Source organism: Lissotriton vulgaris, chromosome 4_1, assembly GCF_964263255.1.
Source record: "Lissotriton vulgaris chromosome 4_1, aLisVul1.2, whole genome shotgun sequence".
Classification (NCBI taxonomy): domain Eukaryota; kingdom Metazoa; phylum Chordata; class Amphibia; order Caudata; family Salamandridae; genus Lissotriton; species Lissotriton vulgaris.
Window position 1 is genome coordinate 1,757,735,513 of NC_141691.1, and position 19,438 is coordinate 1,757,754,950.

Here is a 19,438-nt window from a genome sequence, read left to right on the forward strand (position 1 = left end):
GGATGTCAGAACGACCTGCACCTTTGGCACATCTGATATCTTATGTTTGGAGGATGTATTGTCTGAAGTAAAGGTCTCTCGAGTAAAGGCTGTTCATCACTAAATGCTAGTGTGCACATATATTTCTTCGTGCATTGCGTGGGGCCATGGGCCTACTATGGCAACGGGTTCAGTAAATCTCTTGCATGGAGACAGGAAGGCTAGGCCCTATGCTCTGCAGGCGGAAAATGTTTACCTCTTTCACTAGACTGGAATGTGTTTTTGCGGAGGCTGAGCAGATAACTGTAGGCAAAATACCGTCTTGGCAGGCAGGCCAGGCCGGGCACCTCTCGGCTGAGCAGGGAGTAAGGGAGAGGTCAGGGATGCATACCTAAACTGCAGCTTTCAGAGACAGAAGAGGCTCTGAGCCTGAATTCAGGGCCTGGCTGGGCCACAAAAACGTGTGCTTCTCGACTTTTAAACGTGTGCCATGTAAATGCATTGGCAACGTAGGCCTCAGTGCAGAATTAACATTTCATTCATGGAGGGCCTAATAACTGACATGCTAACATTAGACGGAAATGCAGGGGCATTATTATGACAGGCACGGGAAGGGAATTACATGATAACATGGACATGCATGGGGCATAGGTACGTGGATAGGGTGCGAGTGGGGGGACACACTGACCACATAAAATTTCTGTTTCCTCAGCCTAACTCAGCTACGTGATTCTCTCGACGGATTTTTGCCCAAATTGGTTGAGGTACTACGTTACCGAACAACATATCAATATCGGCAAGGTTCATAATAGTAGCATCCACAAGTTGGGATAACTCCTTATAATAACCTGCCGGATTTCTGCGGGGGTCAGGCAAAGATTGTTTCACCTGCAAAACTTCTGATCGCTTCCATGGGAGGTGTATCCAAACTCTCTGGAAGTGCGGCAAAATTGCAGGGTTAGCAGCAGGATTACCAGGCATCCACACTGGGGGAACTTCTCGCATGGGATACTGACCAGGTTGTGCCATCCACTCCTCAGTGGAGTTATTAAACAATGCTCGAGGTTGTACCGTGGATCGGAAAGATAGGATACGCTCTAGAGCACGTCGAACATTACTACCCACAATCATACCGTTCGAAAACTGATTCTGAAGTTCAGTCATTTCGGGCGGTACATTGTCTACCTCATCATTATTCCACTCTTCTCTGAAGGACTTACACATTTTCCTCAAACACGAATCTTTGTGTGGGCTCATTAAACTGAGAGAACGTGTCGAAAACTATGCGCGGGGTATACTTAGCAGGATGCCTAATCCATTTACGCGTCATTTTTACTAATGTCTCACTCTCCCTACCACCAGGAATTTGACTTCGTCTCTGAGAGACATCAGAAACATCGGACCCAAGAATCGGTCCAAACGGAGAGTAAAGATTAGCAACAGCATTAGGTATGCGACTACGGACAGCAGGAGAAGAGGAGAGAAGTACAGGGGAAACAACATGAGGACTGAACGTAGAAGCAGTAGGAGTAGCCAAGACAGAAGGAGTGGCAGGAACAACAGATTGAGAAAGTATAGGCAATGGAGCAGTAGGAAGAAGGGCAGATAAAGGAGCAGGAACAGCTTGAGGAACAAGAGGATTCGAAGGAACAGGGCCAACGACAGGCTGACCAGCAGCTGCCGGAACAACAGGTTGAGGGACAGGAGGAACCACAGGAACAGTAGTATCCTGCGCATAAGGAGGTGGCGATCTCAGTAGATAGAATAACAAAGGATCCTCTACCGATTCCTCTCCCTTCTTATCAGAACTGGACGGTAAAACCGGATAACACTTATCCACCGCCATATGATGTAGTCTAGCAAAAACTTCCTTTTCCTTCTCGTCTTTGTCTCGCTGATACTGTTCTGCATTTTGCATCACCGTAATGATACCTTCTTTCTTATTTTTCTTTATCTGCTTGATTTCTTTCTGTTTGGCCTCTTTTCGCCATAACCGAAAGGAAGCTTTCTTTTTAAACAATTTAGCCTCGAGATTGTCCAAAATTGTAGTTTCGAAACTGCCATGAGGAGGCCAACTAAGGACACCATCATCTTTAGTGTAGCGGATCCAATAATCATTATAGACGATAGGACCCACTCCATGGCGACTATAGAGCTCATAGATCGGAGTTCCAACTGGAGGTATCGGACATGAGTCCTCCAACCGGGAATCCGTACCGCAACATTTCAGAAAACCAAACAAAGTACTACGGCCAGGCATCGTGCACACTAACCGAGTTTACAAACTTCAAGGGTTATCGAATTACGATGTCCTCACAAAAATGCAAGGCCCTCGGTTTTTGGCAATTGCAAACGTCAAATAAAACTCAACAACTAAGAACCAACAACTAAGAACCACAAATGCAATGGAACCATGCATACAACCAAGTTTCAACAAATGTCACAAAAAGTGACCAAAGGATTTATACTAAGGACTGGGAGCGACCCACAAATACTTAACTGAAGGAGCAATGGCGTCACCAGGAAGGCCCATCTATCGTCTCGCCATACAAAGGACTACGCCAGGCGCCAAAACAGGTCGCCAGTCAGGGCATCAGTTCGTCGCAGCCATCAGGAGGCGGGGAATCTTCGCGGGAAAAGTCTTCGGACCACTTATTTCGACAACAGGATCGATGAAGCGGGGTGCACCTTCCCTCGGAGATTTCACACGAAGTTCCTAACGATCGTCGGGCTTTGGACCGGTACCGCTGATGTCGCCCCACGTTGGACGCCAACTGAAGGACTGGGCTATTCTAAGGCCCAGCGGTGCCAGGGACAACACCTGAAACCTTCGTGGGTTACCTGTTCCGGCGTACAGATTACAGAGACACGGGACACTTCCTTTGGCGTCAAAGATCAGCGTTTATTTACTGCAGGGATACAGAAGTCGCAAGAAGTACATGTAATGTAGGTTCTGAGAGACTGCTTCGAATTGCAATAGTGGATCGCTCCTTTTATACACATTTTCGTCATTGCACAGCATGTCGAACAAAAGGTTACAACTCAGTTCCCACAGTAAACTTCAAAAGGGTTGCTTTCATGTTTCAGAAGCCCGGAACATAATTACAGTAACATCGCCGGTTCCCAACTGTAAAAACCCCTATCCCACCATTAGGCACATTCCACTCTGGCTGTAAACGAGCTAAAGGAAGGGACAGAAACAGGTGCTGGGAAGACAGAAACAACAGTTTGAAAAGAGCGAGGGGGCAATATCGGAAGCGTGATTGCCGGATCAAAGGATTCGTGCCTAATGCATGCTCGGCTGAAACAATAGACCGGCACGGCAAGATGAGCCTCGAACGGGGCCATCTGCCCTTGCAGTGTCATCCCCCTCGTCATAAAGACACCCTCAAAGGAACACGTGTCTTCCGCAAAAGCTTAGGAATCCCAGGGTCGCGAAGCGGACAGTGTCCGTTCGCAGGCTACTTGAGGGCAAGAAACAAAATGGATGCCGTATCTAAAATGGAACCCGTGGGTTCAGATGAAGAAACCCACGAATAAGACGAATAGTTCAAGGCAGCATAGCGAAAACGCGTACACCCACTAAACTCGTCGTTTGCAGTTCATAGATACCAAACTCGTCCATATTCGAACAAGTCGAAAACGTCATTACGATTCTCACGGAACCTCAACTACACATTTCAGCAACAGAACCTGAAAAAACAGTTGCACCCTCATGTTCACTCTTTAGCTTACAAGCCGCAGATAGGAAACAACGCAACCAGCAAACGACTTTCGATATGCAGATAATTTAGAGACATATTACCCCAGGCTTGTATATAGTTCTTTAAGTTCATACATAACATTTCTGGTCCACACTAATACTGAAACCATAACACTCAGCTGTTGACAGCCAACTGCAACTTACACCTCTTGCATTCAATTATGGCATATGTGCTACAAGCATTGTCCACTGCCAGTATTGTGAGTCAGTAAACCAACCATCGCTTAATGAATCGATGCATTGCGGGGCTCCTCTGCACTGGGTCTTGACAGCTTTTCCGCCCATTTTTATAAAGCTTATAAGGACATATTAGTCCCGCGATTGGTCGAGGTCTATGCAGAGGCGCTGGAGGTGGGTATTCTCCCTCCAACATTCAGAGAAGCGGTAATTATTATTCTTCCAAGCAAGGCAGAGACCCCAATTTGTGTAGCTCATATAGACCATTGTCTTTATTGAATCTTGATTATAAAATATTGGCTAAGGTTATCGCCATCCGTCTGTCCCTGTTAATGGAATTCATTATTTCTCCGACGCAATCTGGCTTAGTTCCACATAGATCCACCTCATTGAACCTGAGGACACTCTTCATGGTATTGCACAGGATAGATCCTGCAACTCAGGCTGCCGCCATCCTTCTTGATGCCGAAAAGACATTCAACTCACTTGATGGCCTTTTTTCCAGTCGGTTATGAGACGCATGGGTATGCCGGAATGCTTTGTTTTTACGGTGGCACTGCTGTACACTAATCCTACTGCTCGACTGTGCCTGAATGGGACTCTATCAGACTCCTTCACGATGTCCCGGGGTACTAGACAGGGATGCCCATTGTCCCCACTGCTTTTTATTTTGGCCATGGACCCATTGGTGCACCACTTTCAAGAAAAACTTCTGCACCATGGCCTCCAATTCCGCACTGGTCCCCTTCTGGTTTCGCTTTACGCGGACAACACCATTTTAAACGTTTGGTTACCCCAGCTCAATCTGGAACCCTTCATCCTTGAGATTTGGCAAATTTTCAGGGCTCAGCATCAACTGGCACAAGTCAGTAATTTTTCAGCTGACGGCTGCCACGACTGCCTGGTCATGTGGGTTTCCTCTTGAATGGTGCAGTGACTCGGTTAAATATCTTGGCGTACATGTCCACTTGGATACTGCCACTATGATCCGGATGAATTATGGCAAAGCGATTAGCGCCCTTGAATCCCAGATTGAGAAATGGCTGCGTTTGCCGTTGTCGATGGCTGGGAGAGTCGCCATAATTAAGATGGTGGTCCTTCCTCGATTTTTATACCTTTTTAATAACATTTCCATCCCTCTCACAAAAACCTTTTTTTCACAACTTCAAACATTGTTGTTGCGCCTTTTTTGGGGCGACAAGACACTTCGGGTTTGGTTCCAGATCCTGACCCTACCGTATGAACGGGGTCCCAGAATTTTATTTGTATTATTTAATTGCTCAATGTTGCTACACACATGTCTGGTTTCATGCTGATGCACGTGTCCCGTACTTGAAACTGGAGGCGGATCTTGGTCTCCCCCGCAGTCTCTCCAATATCCTACCTACGGGATTCCCTCGGGACCCCCGGGATATTTAAACTGTTTCCACTACATGTTGGGCATGGAACCGGCTGCGTAGATTGCTGGGGCTCGAGGTACTTTATTCTTCGGAGCTGCCCTTGCCTAATCCTTCATGGTTTCCTATCATGGGTGAGGTTGTTGTCCAGCGCACTCTGGAGAAATTTAATATTCACAAGACAGGGTATTTATTTCCTAACGGCCACGTCTTCTCAATATCGGAGGAGGCCCGGTTCACAGAACGGACCTTTATGGACACCTTTATCATGACACGTATTCACTCTATGATTCAGGCCGCATTCCATTCATTCCCTGCGGCCCCCGAACCTACCCGTAACCCACTGGCGCGCACTTGGTCTCAAAACTATATAAACAATGTGGGGTGACCAAACCTGTGTCGGATGTCAAGATACGAGCGGCCTGGGAGGCAGATTTGGGTGGGCCTATCACTGACGATCAGTGGGAGCAGTGCTGTAGGGCTACTAAGGAGGTCTCATTGAACAGTCGACACAAACTTCTACATTTTAAGTTCCTTCGCAGAATGTATCACACTCCCGCATGTGGGCAAAGAATAGATCACAGCAGACCCCATCACTGCCGGAAGTGCTGTGCACCGTTTGCAGACTCTGCCCACCTAGCCTGGACATGTCCCAAGATACACCAATACTGGTCCCTGGTCCACTCTACACTTAGTGACATTCTGTCTATGCATTTGACTCCCACCCCTGAGATTGCGCTGCTCGGGTATGTGGTGAATTTTCCCTGGAAGGTTAGGAAACTTGCAGCTCTGGGATTTCTATTAGCTAAACGAGAGATTGCTTTATTGTGGGGCAGTAGCAGAATTCCCTCTCTCCAGGCTTGACTCTGGAGCTTAGCATTCTGCAATGTCAACTGCAAAGAGTATTCCACTCTAATCCCTTGTCCGTCACGACCAGTAGACATCTGGGGCCTGTACAGGGATTATATTGCTAAACAGCAAACTGCCCAAAACTCGCAATTGTCGAGTGGTATTGTCCCTGAGGGGATTGGTTCACCAACTGTTTTGTAAGGTATGATTGCATTAATGAACCTTCTTCTGCCTTCTGACGCAATTATTATGATGCCATTTACAATGTCTCATTCATTGAAGATATGTTTATCTATTTATGTACTGTCTTATGTTACTGCTACCATTGGATGCTTACTCCTGATGTTAATCCGTGTAGTATCAGCTTTTTTTTTAGCTAAGTCCTTACATCACATTTGTTATATATGTATTAATGTTATCTATGCTGCATTTTACGTTGTACTGATTATTCTATCCTTTGTATGCAAAACCTGGAAAATAAAGTTAAAAAAAAACATCGCTAAATGAAGAGTCATGGAACAACTGAACTGAAGAGATCAGTCTCATACTGCAGGTCAATCAAAGGACTTGCATCAAGTCCATGGCTGCACGTCCCAAATATCTATGCACTATGGCTGCTTCTTTACATCTCACAATGGCCTTCAGATATGAGATGATAGTACCAATGCCCATCCCAGCAGATCTCCCCACTTCTCACAGATCTTTCCACTTCTCACTCCCTCCAACAATGCCAGCTCTATCCCCAGAACTATAAACTTGAGTGCATATTTAGTAAAATTTAGCATCAGGGTTGAGCACTTTTGTGCCCAAAATCATTTTTAGTATTAAAAATGTCTTGCAAAGCCACTTTGTGTAGTTTAGTAAATAGAAAGTAACATTCAGCAGCACATATCGCTGCCTTGTGTTACTTTGCATTGGGAAGGCGTTCCATAGGTGGAGCATGGGGGTTCCCATGCATCCACCCATGAATTTTGGCATATTCCTGGATTTACTGAAGCTAGTAAACAGGAAATGTGTCAAAAAGCTACACCTTCCCCATTGAGGCGTGACAAGGAGAAATATAATTATTTCTCTTTATTACTTCCTCATACTATGTGTGCAGTATTCTGCAGCACAGAGAAGGAGGAATATGCCTCTAAGGGTTGTTTTTGTGCATGAAGGTGTCCCTTCCTGTCCAATAACAATCCTGTCTTTAACACAGGCACCCCTGCACCATGGATAAAGGGTGCCTGCCTTAGGGCTAGGCAGCACGGAGTGGGCCAGGCTATAAGACAGTAGAAATGCAACACATCTTCATAAACCTGGCTCATTTCTGCAGTGCGCCTTTCATGCAAAGCAGCGCAAGTTGCCTTGTTATATTACGCTGTGTGGAATATAAGTACATCTGTCCCCATATTTCCGATTGAACAACCTAGTACAATAACCAACCAAGCAGAAAATAATCATAAGAAATACCATAAAAGGACCTGCAGAGCTGGTCAAAGCTGCCAGTGTACTGAAAACCATATAAATTGCACATCTGTGTCTCTCACACCTTGTCATTTACCATACTGCTATGCGCTTTGTCTCATAACATGATAAATGCACCTCGGTGGTCATCATACCCATCATGGAAACGCTTCCCACAAAGGATCACAAAACAAAGACAACCCTTCCAAGCACACACTACCCTATATGGTATAGCTTGCTAGCATGTAGGTAAGAGTTTCAGTGCCACACATAGGGGTAGTAAGCACCATACAAATGTGCAGTAAAATACAATAATTATCATTTGCAAATCACAAAGATTTGTTTTGATCCTATTAAAATCTTTGTTCCCATCGCACGTCAGAATTATAAAACAAAATGTGCTTCATTTGCGCTTTCATTACTGCTGCTACATGCTGAAATATTTGACCAGTTCATTTACAGGTACTTCATTCTTTTGTGAATAAGAAACATCCTACAGTATTTCTTTATGTATATACCCTGACTGCACAACAGAGACTTGGTCACAGAATTCACTTTACAAAATCTTCTCACTTTGTAGTCCAAGAAAAGAAAAACTTCTCCAACTGACAACAGCTAACAGAATAGGCCTGCAAAGGATCTAATGAGAACCTTCCTTCGTGTGTGCAGTGCAAGACATAGAAACTTTGAGATAACTGCATTTTGCAAATATGTTATATTTTCATATATACATCTTGCTAGTTAAAGAGACTGTGGCATTCTTCCGTTCCTTGCCACCTTACCCTCGATGATTTATGGATTATTTTTCCCTTGTTTTTGCCCAGATGGCTGTGTTCTACTGCTAAAACAACAAGTGATGGACTGAATGTGGATCAATGTCACACACTCCCCCAGTCAAAAGATCTGGGCCCAAATCCATCGTTTTTTTGCACTCCACACCACCCTGGGTTAGACAATGGCGATATGCAAATCAGCTCTGACCCTGTTGCCCCATGGGAACAGTCCAGTCCGAACTACAAAAGCCATGTCCTTCCCAGAACGGAATCAAGCATCCGAGGACCGGACCGGTTTCGAGGTAACACCTCATCAGCCCGGCTAGCTTGACTCCAGTGGTGTGGAGTGCCTGGGACCCACGTCTGGGCATCCCCAGCGCACTTAGGGCGGCAATTGCAAAAACAACAAGTGATGGACTGAATGTGGATCAATGTCACACACTCCCCCAGTCAAAAGATCTGGGCCCAAATCCATCGTTTTTTTGCACTCCACACCACCCTGGGTTAGACAATGGCGATATGCAAATCAGCTCTGACCCTGTTGCCCCATGGGAACAGTCCAGTCCGAACTACAAAAGCCATGTCCTTCCCAGAACGGAATCAAGCATCCGAGGACCGGACCGGTTTCGAGGTAACACCTCTCATCAGCCCGGCTAGCTTGACTCCAGTGGTGTGGAGTGCCTGGGACCCACGTCTGGGCATCCCCAGCGCACTTAGGGCGGCAATTGCAAAAACAACAAGTGATGGACTGAATGTGGATCAATGTCACACACTCCCCCAGTCAAAAGATCTGGGCCCAAATCCATCGTTTTTTTGCACTCCACACCACCCTGGGTTAGACAATGGCGATATGCAAATCAGCTCTGACCCTGTTGCCCCATGGGAACAGTCCAGTCCGAACTACAAAAGCCATGTCCTTCCCAGAACGGAATCAAGCATCCGAGGACCGGACCGGTTTCGAGGTAACACCTCTCATCAGCCCGGCTAGCTTGACTCCAGTGGTGTGGAGTGCCTGGGACCCACGTCTGGGCATCCCCAGCGCACTTAGGGCGGCAATTGCAAAAACAACAAGTGATGGACTGAATGTGGATCAATGTCACACACTCCCCCACTAGTACAATAACCAACCAAGCAGAAAATAATCATAAGAAATACCATAAAAGGACCTGCAGAGCTGGTCAAAGCTGCCAGTGTACTGAAAACCATATAAATTGCACATCTGTGTCTCTCACACCTTGTCATTTACCATACTGCTATGCGCTTTGTCTCATAACATGATAAATGCACCTCGGTGGTCATCATACCCATCATGGAAACGCTTCCCACAAAGGATCACAAAACAAAGACAACCCTTCCAAGCACACACTACCCTATATGGTATAGCTTGCTAGCATGTAGGTAAGAGTTTCAGTGCCACACATAGGGGTAGTAAGCACCATACAAATGTGCAGTAAAATACAATAATTATCATTTGCAAATCACAAAGATTTGTTTTGATCCTATTAAAATCTTTGTTCCCATCGCACGTCAGAATTATAAAACAAAATGTGCTTCATTTGCGCTTTCATTACTGCTGCTACATGCTGAAATATTTGACCAGTTCATTTACAGGTACTTCATTCTTTTGTGAATAAGAAACATCCTACAGTATTTCTTTATGTATATACCCTGACTGCACAACAGAGACTTGGTCACAGAATTCACTTTACAAAATCTTCTCACTTTGTAGTCCAAGAAAAGAAAAACTTCTCCAACTGACAACAGCTAACAGAATAGGCCTGCAAAGGATCTAATGAGAACCTTCCTTCGTGTGTGCAGTGCAAGACATAGAAACTTTGAGATAACTGCATTTTGCAAATATGTTATATTTTCATATATACATCTTGCTAGTTAAAGAGACTGTGGCATTCTTCCGTTCCTTGCCACCTTACCCTCGATGATTTATGGATTATTTTTCCCTTGTTTTTGCCCAGATGGCTGTGTTCTACTGCTAAAACAACAAGTGATGGACTGAATGTGGATCAATGTCACACACTCCCCCAGTCAAAAGATCTGGGCCCAAATCCATCGTTTTTTTGCACTCCACACCACCCTGGGTTAGACAATGGCGATATGCAAATCAGCTCTGACCCTGTTGCCCCATGGGAACAGTCCAGTCCGAACTACAAAAGCCATGTCCTTCCCAGAACGGAATCAAGCATCCGAGGACCGGACCGGTTTCGAGGTAACACCTCTCATCAGCCCGGCTAGCTTGACTCCAGTGGTGTGGAGTGCCTGGGACCCACGTCTGGGCATCCCCAGCGCACTTAGGGCGGCAATTGCAAAAACAACAAGTGATGGACTGAATGTGGATCAATGTCACACACTCCCCCAGTCAAAAGATCTGGGCCCAAATCCATCGTTTTTTTGCACTCCACACCACCCTGGGTTAGACAATGGCGATATGCAAATCAGCTCTGACCCTGTTGCCCCATGGGAACAGTCCAGTCCGAACTACAAAAGCCATGTCCTTCCCAGAACGGAATCAAGCATCCGAGGACCGGACCGGTTTCGAGGTAACACCTCTCATCAGCCCGGCTAGCTTGACTCCAGTGGTGTGGAGTGCCTGGGACCCACGTCTGGGCATCCCCAGCGCACTTAGGGCGGCAATTGCAAAAACAACAAGTGATGGACTGAATGTGGATCAATGTCACACACTCCCCCAGTCAAAAGATCTGGGCCCAAATCCATCGTTTTTTTGCACTCCACACCACCCTGGGTTAGACAATGGCGATATGCAAATCAGCTCTGACCCTGTTGCCCCATGGGAACAGTCCAGTCCGAACTACAAAAGCCATGTCCTTCCCAGAACGGAATCAAGCATCCGAGGACCGGACCGGTTTCGAGGTAACACCTCTCATCAGCCCGGCTAGCTTGACTCCAGTGGTGTGGAGTGCCTGGGACCCACGTCTGGGCATCCCCAGCGCACTTAGGGCGGCAATTGCAAAAACAACAAGTGATGGACTGAATGTGGATCAATGTCACACACTCCCCCACTAGTACAATAACCAACCAAGCAGAAAATAATCATAAGAAATACCATAAAAGGACCTGCAGAGCTGGTCAAAGCTGCCAGTGTACTGAAAACCATATAAATTGCACATCTGTGTCTCTCACACCTTGTCATTTACCATACTGCTATGCGCTTTGTCTCATAACATGATAAATGCACCTCGGTGGTCATCATACCCATCATGGAAACGCTTCCCACAAAGGATCACAAAACAAAGACAACCCTTCCAAGCACACACTACCCTATATGGTATAGCTTGCTAGCATGTAGGTAAGAGTTTCAGTGCCACACATAGGGGTAGTAAGCACCATACAAATGTGCAGTAAAATACAATAATTATCATTTGCAAATCACAAAGATTTGTTTTGATCCTATTAAAATCTTTGTTCCCATCGCACGTCAGAATTATAAAACAAAATGTGCTTCATTTGCGCTTTCATTACTGCTGCTACATGCTGAAATATTTGACCAGTTCATTTACAGGTACTTCATTCTTTTGTGAATAAGAAACATCCTACAGTATTTCTTTATGTATATACCCTGACTGCACAACAGAGACTTGGTCACAGAATTCACTTTACAAAATCTTCTCACTTTGTAGTCCAAGAAAAGAAAAACTTCTCCAACTGACAACAGCTAACAGAATAGGCCTGCAAAGGATCTAATGAGAACCTTCCTTCGTGTGTGCAGTGCAAGACATAGAAACTTTGAGATAACTGCATTTTGCAAATATGTTATATTTTCATATATACATCTTGCTAGTTAAAGAGACTGTGGCATTCTTCCGTTCCTTGCCACCTTACCCTCGATGATTTATGGATTATTTTTCCCTTGTTTTTGCCCAGATGGCTGTGTTCTACTGCTAACAGCAATTTTCTTTTACCCTTATCTTTTTACGAGATGTTCTCCTACAGTTGATCATAGGTACTGCTGTGATTCATTTCCCTTGATTTAAGTAACAGTTGCTACTGCAATTTGTTGGGGAACCTCGGCTGAATTTCTGGAATTGCTCATTATGGAGAGTTCATTCTTTCAGTAACTAAAAGCTCCATAATCTTGCTTTTATTCCAAGAGAACTCTGTATTGGTCCGTATTTAGGTTCGGTCTCTAAGACTAAGATAGGTACTATTTCCTTTGTGGAACACGCTGTCTATATTACGCTGACTCTAATGAAACCTTTTCCTGATATTTCTGCAAATTGACTAATCTAAATAAAAAACAATATGAATCTCTTAATGAGAATTAAAGCTTTAAAACGATTCCAAAACTCTCATCATTGACAGAGCATTTAGTTTCTAAAAAGTTAGAAAGGAGCCATAAGCAACAAGGCCTCACATGTCTTAGTTTCTAAGCCCTGTGCAAGATGTACGTAAAATACCTTGACACAGAAAAGGTGGCAAACGTGATTGAACACATTCATAGTAGTTTGGGTTTCTCTCAAAGTATTCCATTTGAAGATAAAAGAGTTTTCTTTTCACAATGTGATAGACCTTCACATCTGCAATCCCACTTCATTTTAAAATTAGAGACTTGATCCAGAGACAATGGAAGGATCTGAAATATATTACTGTTCTACAATTGTTACAAAGGTTGTATTTTCTTGAGATACTGGACATAAATTGACACACTCATCGAAGATTGATGCTATGCTAGCAATGTTGATTGGACAAACATCAGTGAATCTAGAAGGTTGCGCCCCCAAAAGATCCTGTAAATAAAATAACTGAGAAGTCAGTGTAAGAGGCATATAAAAGAAATAATATGGCATTGAGGGCAGATACTTATATGCAGGGTCGGATTGATAAGGCAGGCACTCGGGCACTGGACGATGGGCCGGTATTGGAGTTGAAGCTGGAGGCTACTTTTTTGGGCAGCGTGGTGGCCAATTTGGGCTTTGTCTGTGCAGTTATAGATGCTTCCAGCACCCCATTGGGGGCCAGAGCAACATTTCCAGAGACAGAAGGGCCTCTATGACCTCCCTTTTACCAGCGAGGTGGATGTGTCCTTCCGAGTCTCTCGCTTGGCCGGCCCATTAATATATGCAGATAGAGCAGGGGTAGGGAGCCTGAGCAGAAGTGGCCTCACTTATATTCAGGTGTGGCTCACATTGTTAACTAATGTGCACAGAGGCCTGGCAACATTTGCAGTTTTTTTTCTGTCAGTGAAGTTAAGAAAACACACCACTTTTAGAGGAACTCCACCTCAATCTTTTCGAAATACTTAGAACACTGAGGCAGTGTTTTGCAAAAAGACACTATCTCTAAATATAGGCCTCTCTTTTTAGGGTGCTCGGGCCTATTTTTTTTTTATCTCAATCCAACCAAGTTTATATGTCTTTCACTACCCTATTACGCAAAAAATGTTTTTGAAAATTTGGCAGCGGCCATGTAGGCGGAAGATGATTGCTCAGACTTGTTGGTTAACAAGGAAAAACACGGCAGATTTCTTTCTGACATCTCTAGTAAATCATCTCTATTTTCCATGGAAGCATCTATGTTGACAAAAAGACACCCATGTGTAAGAGATTGGAAGGCTGGCTCATCTGGAAAGGTAGTGTCGTTGAAGATTCCTTTTCAAGATTCAACATTTTTTGGTGACCAACTGGGTCAAATGATCACTAAGGCCTTCAAAGGCAGAAAGCATGCACTTTATAATAAGGGGAACATCTTCCTTCTGGTTTGATGGTGTATAATCCACTGTTTTATTTATGGGTACTTTTTATTTAATGTTTTCTCTCATAATTACACATTTTTCTCAATCTTAGTATCATCTGAGTATGCCCACTGAGTAAGGGCATTTTCTCCTGCTGCAGGGATCTAGAACGTTTTGCAAATGGATATAAAGAACTGCGGTGCCTTGTCTGTTGCTCATAGGTGCTGGAAGTAGGAATGCAGGGTTCTGCAGCACTCCTAAAAACACACATGCTGTAGTTCCAAAGTTGATAGAGATTAAACATGACTTTAAATTGTGTTATATCTTGTCACATTTACTTTGTGTTCATAGAGAGAGGTCAAATGTCAGTCTTGTCTTCTGACAAATTGCTGATTATATTTTTAACATAGGCTGGTTTTTACTTTTCTTTCCCTTACTACAAAGTGTGAGGATTTTGTAAAGTGAACTATGTTACAATCTAGCTGGTGTGAAAGGAAAGACTGTAAAAAGTTGTTTTCTTCTAACACACAACAACATGTAAATACCTTTAAATGAGCTGTGCAAATATTTCAACATAAGTAAACAGATAAGAAAGCACAAATAAAGTGTTTTTTTCTAATTCTGAAGTGTATTGGAAGCAACGAATTTAATAGGATCAAAACACATCAAGAAGTTGTACTTGGTGATACGCAAACGACAAATATACGCTGAAGTTGTGTTGCTCTTGCACCTTGCAGCTTGGTGTAAAAGCGATGCAACTTAAAAATGAGATTTAAGAAGCCACACAAGACCACCTTGCATGGCCCTGAGTGGCTTCATAAATCTCGAATAGAGCAATACAGGGCAAATTGCGGCGTTGTCTTACTCTGTGCAAGGGAGGCGTACAATGCACATTGTGTGGGTGTTCCCATGCAATTCCCATGGAAAGATAAGCCTAGCCAGGAGAGGCCTAGCGAGGAGAAATATCTTTATTTCTACCCATTATTTCCTCTTTCTATTTGTGCTGAATTGTGCAGCAATCCAGCACACAAAAACAATCCTACATGCAACACCGGCATCCTTCCACCGTGGTGCAAGGGTGCCTGCGTTGGTGCTAGGCAGCCAAAACGGCATCAGCGCTGGGAAAAAGGCAGCAATGCGCTGTATTCTTTTAAGTACGGGGCTTTCCTGCCCTTTCCATTTCACGCAGCGCAGCTCAGCTCAGCAAGGTGAATTGCTGCTCTGCACTCTATGACAAATCTCATAAATATGCCCCTTAATATTTCCAAACATTATCTTGTGTGAGATATATAGTTTTAGCTGAAAAACTGCATGTCTCCAGTGATGCAACTACATGTACTCCATTCTATATCGGTGCGACCCATTTAACCAAACCTATATCCATTAACCCATTTAACCTGAGGTCACCCAGGTCCCCCGACCACTCCTTAATCAGTACGACTACGACCCATCCCCTAGCTTACATTAATACTCAGCCAGCCTCTGACAAAACTGCCCCAATTTACAAGTACCCCAGACTCCCATCAATTGCCTCTCCATTCAACCAGGTCTCTCTTATGGTTTCTCCCCTCCCATGGATCCCTATAGTGACTGCCCATCACACTTGGAACATGCCTTCCAGCTTACAACAAATACCTGAATACATACCTATTGGGAGATGCGGTTTAACGCGATCTCTCATAGCTTACACCATCCCAAATAAGCTCTACATAGACTCACATTCATCACTTCTGAGCTATGGCTCACTCATAGACCCAATAGTACCACAATGACTTTGACCAAGCCCCAAACTGATATGTCACCGTACCACATCCCCCACACTCTCAATCTTGTTCAGAAAACTATACCTTTCCCCAATGCCGCCTCCTGACCTATGTGGTTGAGCAAAGGTCTATCTGACATGGATATCCATGACCTCCTCCTCACCTACCCCTCCAAGAAATATACAAACAAGGACAATCTGAATCAAATCCAAACCATCCAGGCTAACACTTTCCGAGAACCTAGGTACAAACAGAGAAAGGTAAACAAGGATAACCTCAAGTGCATCAACTTATTGCGGGAAGCCTCGCCACATACCAATGACCACCTGAAAGGTATGCTCCTCAATTGCAGATCATCAAAGAAACATGCAGCCGATATTTACAATCTCATCATTACACACAAACTTGAGATTGCTATCCTTACAGAATCTTGGTTAAACAGTTCTTCTCACCCTATCGTAGACCTACTAGTCCCCCCTTGTCATGAGATCATTTGACTAGATAGACCCAAGAAATCTGGTGGGGGAATAGCTTGCATATACCGCAACACTCTTGCAGTGTCTCAGGCAGAAACAATCATCCTGCCTGAATGTGACTATCTGGGCATCAACATCACTAGCCTCTGGTGACAATTTTCCATTAATTGAACTGATCATGGAGATCATCACAACCAATGATAAATCTCAAGTTTCCCAGAGTTTCCTCGGAGGCTTTAATCTGCACTGGAACGATCCAAAGGAATAGGCCATGAACAGCTTGAAGTCTTTTATACCAGACCATGAGTTGACCCAAATCTGTGACAGCCCGACTCACATCAAGGGCGAGACTCTGGATCTTATAATCTCAAAGACAGATAACATCACATTGGAATCCATTAGCCCCTGTGATTGGACTGAGCATTACCGAATCACTTTCCTCATCAATTTAAGGGTGGACCCCAAAGAGAGCACAACCGAAGAAAATACAACAATGGAAAAGAAATCTACGAGACATGAACCTTAACAACTTATCCAACCACTGTAACATCACCTTGATCCCTCAGGCTGACATGGATGATATCCATCACCTCACTGACTTCTACCACACTACCATAGTGGAAGCTCTTGACTCGTTTGCCTCCCTTGAAATAAATTATATAGCGCTAGATGTATCAAGCTTTTTTTTAGTCGCAAACGCTGCGAATCGCTAAAAAACAGCGTTTGCGATTAAAAAATATGAAACTGGGATGTATGTAAGAAATCGCATTGCAAATTAAGTAATCGCTATTTTTGCGATTATTTATTTTGCGAAAGTACATATTCTGCGAATAAATCTGCGATTTCTTATTTTGCATGCTTCCACTTTTGCAAATTTCGCAAACCTATATCGCAAAATAAGAAATCGCAAATAGATGTATGAAAAATTTGCAAATTGCGAAAACATGAAAATCGCAAATTAAGAAATCACTATTACCACCAACTACATGCAGGTGGTAACCAGTTTGAAAGTATAAAAAGAAACCCACAATGCAATGTAACTTTTCAAAATGGCGGGACTTTACCTGATAGCTAGGAAGCAGAGTATTCAAGCCCTTGCACAGAGGAGACAGAGGCAGGAGAGAATCTTCAGACTGCACATTACGCTGTTCCAGCAGACAGAATAGGACCTCTTTGAAAAATACAGACTTGACCCACACACTATTTTGGACCTCATTGATGAATTGAAACCTTTCTTGGAGCATCAAACAGCCAGGACACAATCAATCCCTACTCATGTGCAGGTATTGTGCTCACTGCACCTTTTGGCGTCAGGTTCTTTTCAAAGGGTCATTGCAGAGGTTGGTGGGGTATCTCAGAGTGCTCTGTCACGCTTCTTCCATGTTTTTCCGGATGCAATGATGAACAGGCTACCACATCCCATCTACTTATCCAACACCCAACAAGCCATACAAGAGACTAAACTGGATTTCTATCAAATTGCACGAATTCCACATGTGAATGGTTGCATAGATGCCACCCATATTGCCATCACTCCACCAGCAGCCACAGAATACATGTACAGAAATAGGAAAAGTTTTCATTCGCTGAACATTCAAATGGTGTGCAATGCAAAATACATTATCACTGATATTGTGGCTTAGTACCCTGGGAGCACTCATGATTCCTTTATCTTTCCACATAGTGGTATACATAAACGTCTGAGTGCTGGACAGTTTGGAGAGGGCTATCTACTAGGTAAATCAACCACATTTTTCCAATCATACACCCAAAAATATTTCTTAGTTCTCACACACTCATTCTTTCTTTCTCATCATGCAGGTGACAGTGCCTATGCTGTGCGTGATTTCATTCTGACGCCATATTTGAATCCATCAAATGTCCATGAAAGAAGATATAATAGGGCACACCAGTCAACCCGTGGTGTCATTGAAAGGATATTTGGAATTTTTAAAAGCCGTTTTTGCCGCATTCACAAAACTGGAGGTGCTTTACACTACAATCCTCGAATTTGCTGTCAAATTGTAAGTAGTTGTGCTATGCTACATAACATGGCTATGAGAAAAGGGACTGAAATTGAAGTGAGTGACTCAGACACATCTGATGATGACATACCTCCACCTAGAAGAGCTAATGCAGGAGTAGGAGCTGCTGCTGGCCGTCAGAGACGTACTGAGATAACACGCAATTACTTTTAGGTAAAATAATGAATTCCAAAACATGTATTTGCTTTTCAACTTCTATTTTTAATTTCAAAACATTGAGCCTACTAATGTAGGGCAACATGACCTGTTAATGCACAGGCAAAATTGAATTTGTATTACTATCCAAAAACAAATGTCAAATTTGAAAAAACAAAATTAGGATGTGCAAAATGTCATTTTTTGCGCTGGCGGCTTTGAGCAGAATGCTGCACAGATTGCATACTCCCCATATCTGCAGAATGTCTGGTATTTCTACCACTCCTGCGTTGTGTAATCTGTGAAGTAGGAGTGGGGTTGCTACTACTCCTACTGGAGCTTTCTTCGCTGTCTGCTGCTTCAAATAGCGCACTGGCGCCAGAGTTTGCTGTCTGGAGTAGTTCAACAGCAGATGTAACCTTGTCTAGGCCTTTAGCAATGTTCTTTGTACAGTCACTAACCTCTCTTTGCATAGTAATGCTACGTCTGGTAAAATTGCTTGTCACAGTGCACAACCTGTTTATGGCTTTTGTGTAGCCATGCATTCTCACATGGGCTCTGTGAGCTGCCCTGTTGCGCGATTCCTCATTGCGTTCAAGAGCCAAACACAGTCTGTCCATTGATGAGGCCATTGCTCTCATCCCATTTCCCATGCTATCATGATTATTATTTAATTTGCACAGCTACCTTGTAATGGAACGTAGGGCCTTGTGTTCTTGGCGCTGCACATATAGCATATCTTGCTCCAACCCTGCAAAGACAGTTGTATCATCCACATGTCCACTACTGCTGCTCCTAGATCTATCCAAAGTATAAACACGTGACCTTCTTTGTGCATGTGCTTGCTTTTCAGGAACTTGAGTGACAACTGTGTCCTGAACCCTCTCTCCCTCACCACCTTCTTCAATTAGATCTTCTTCTAAAGGAG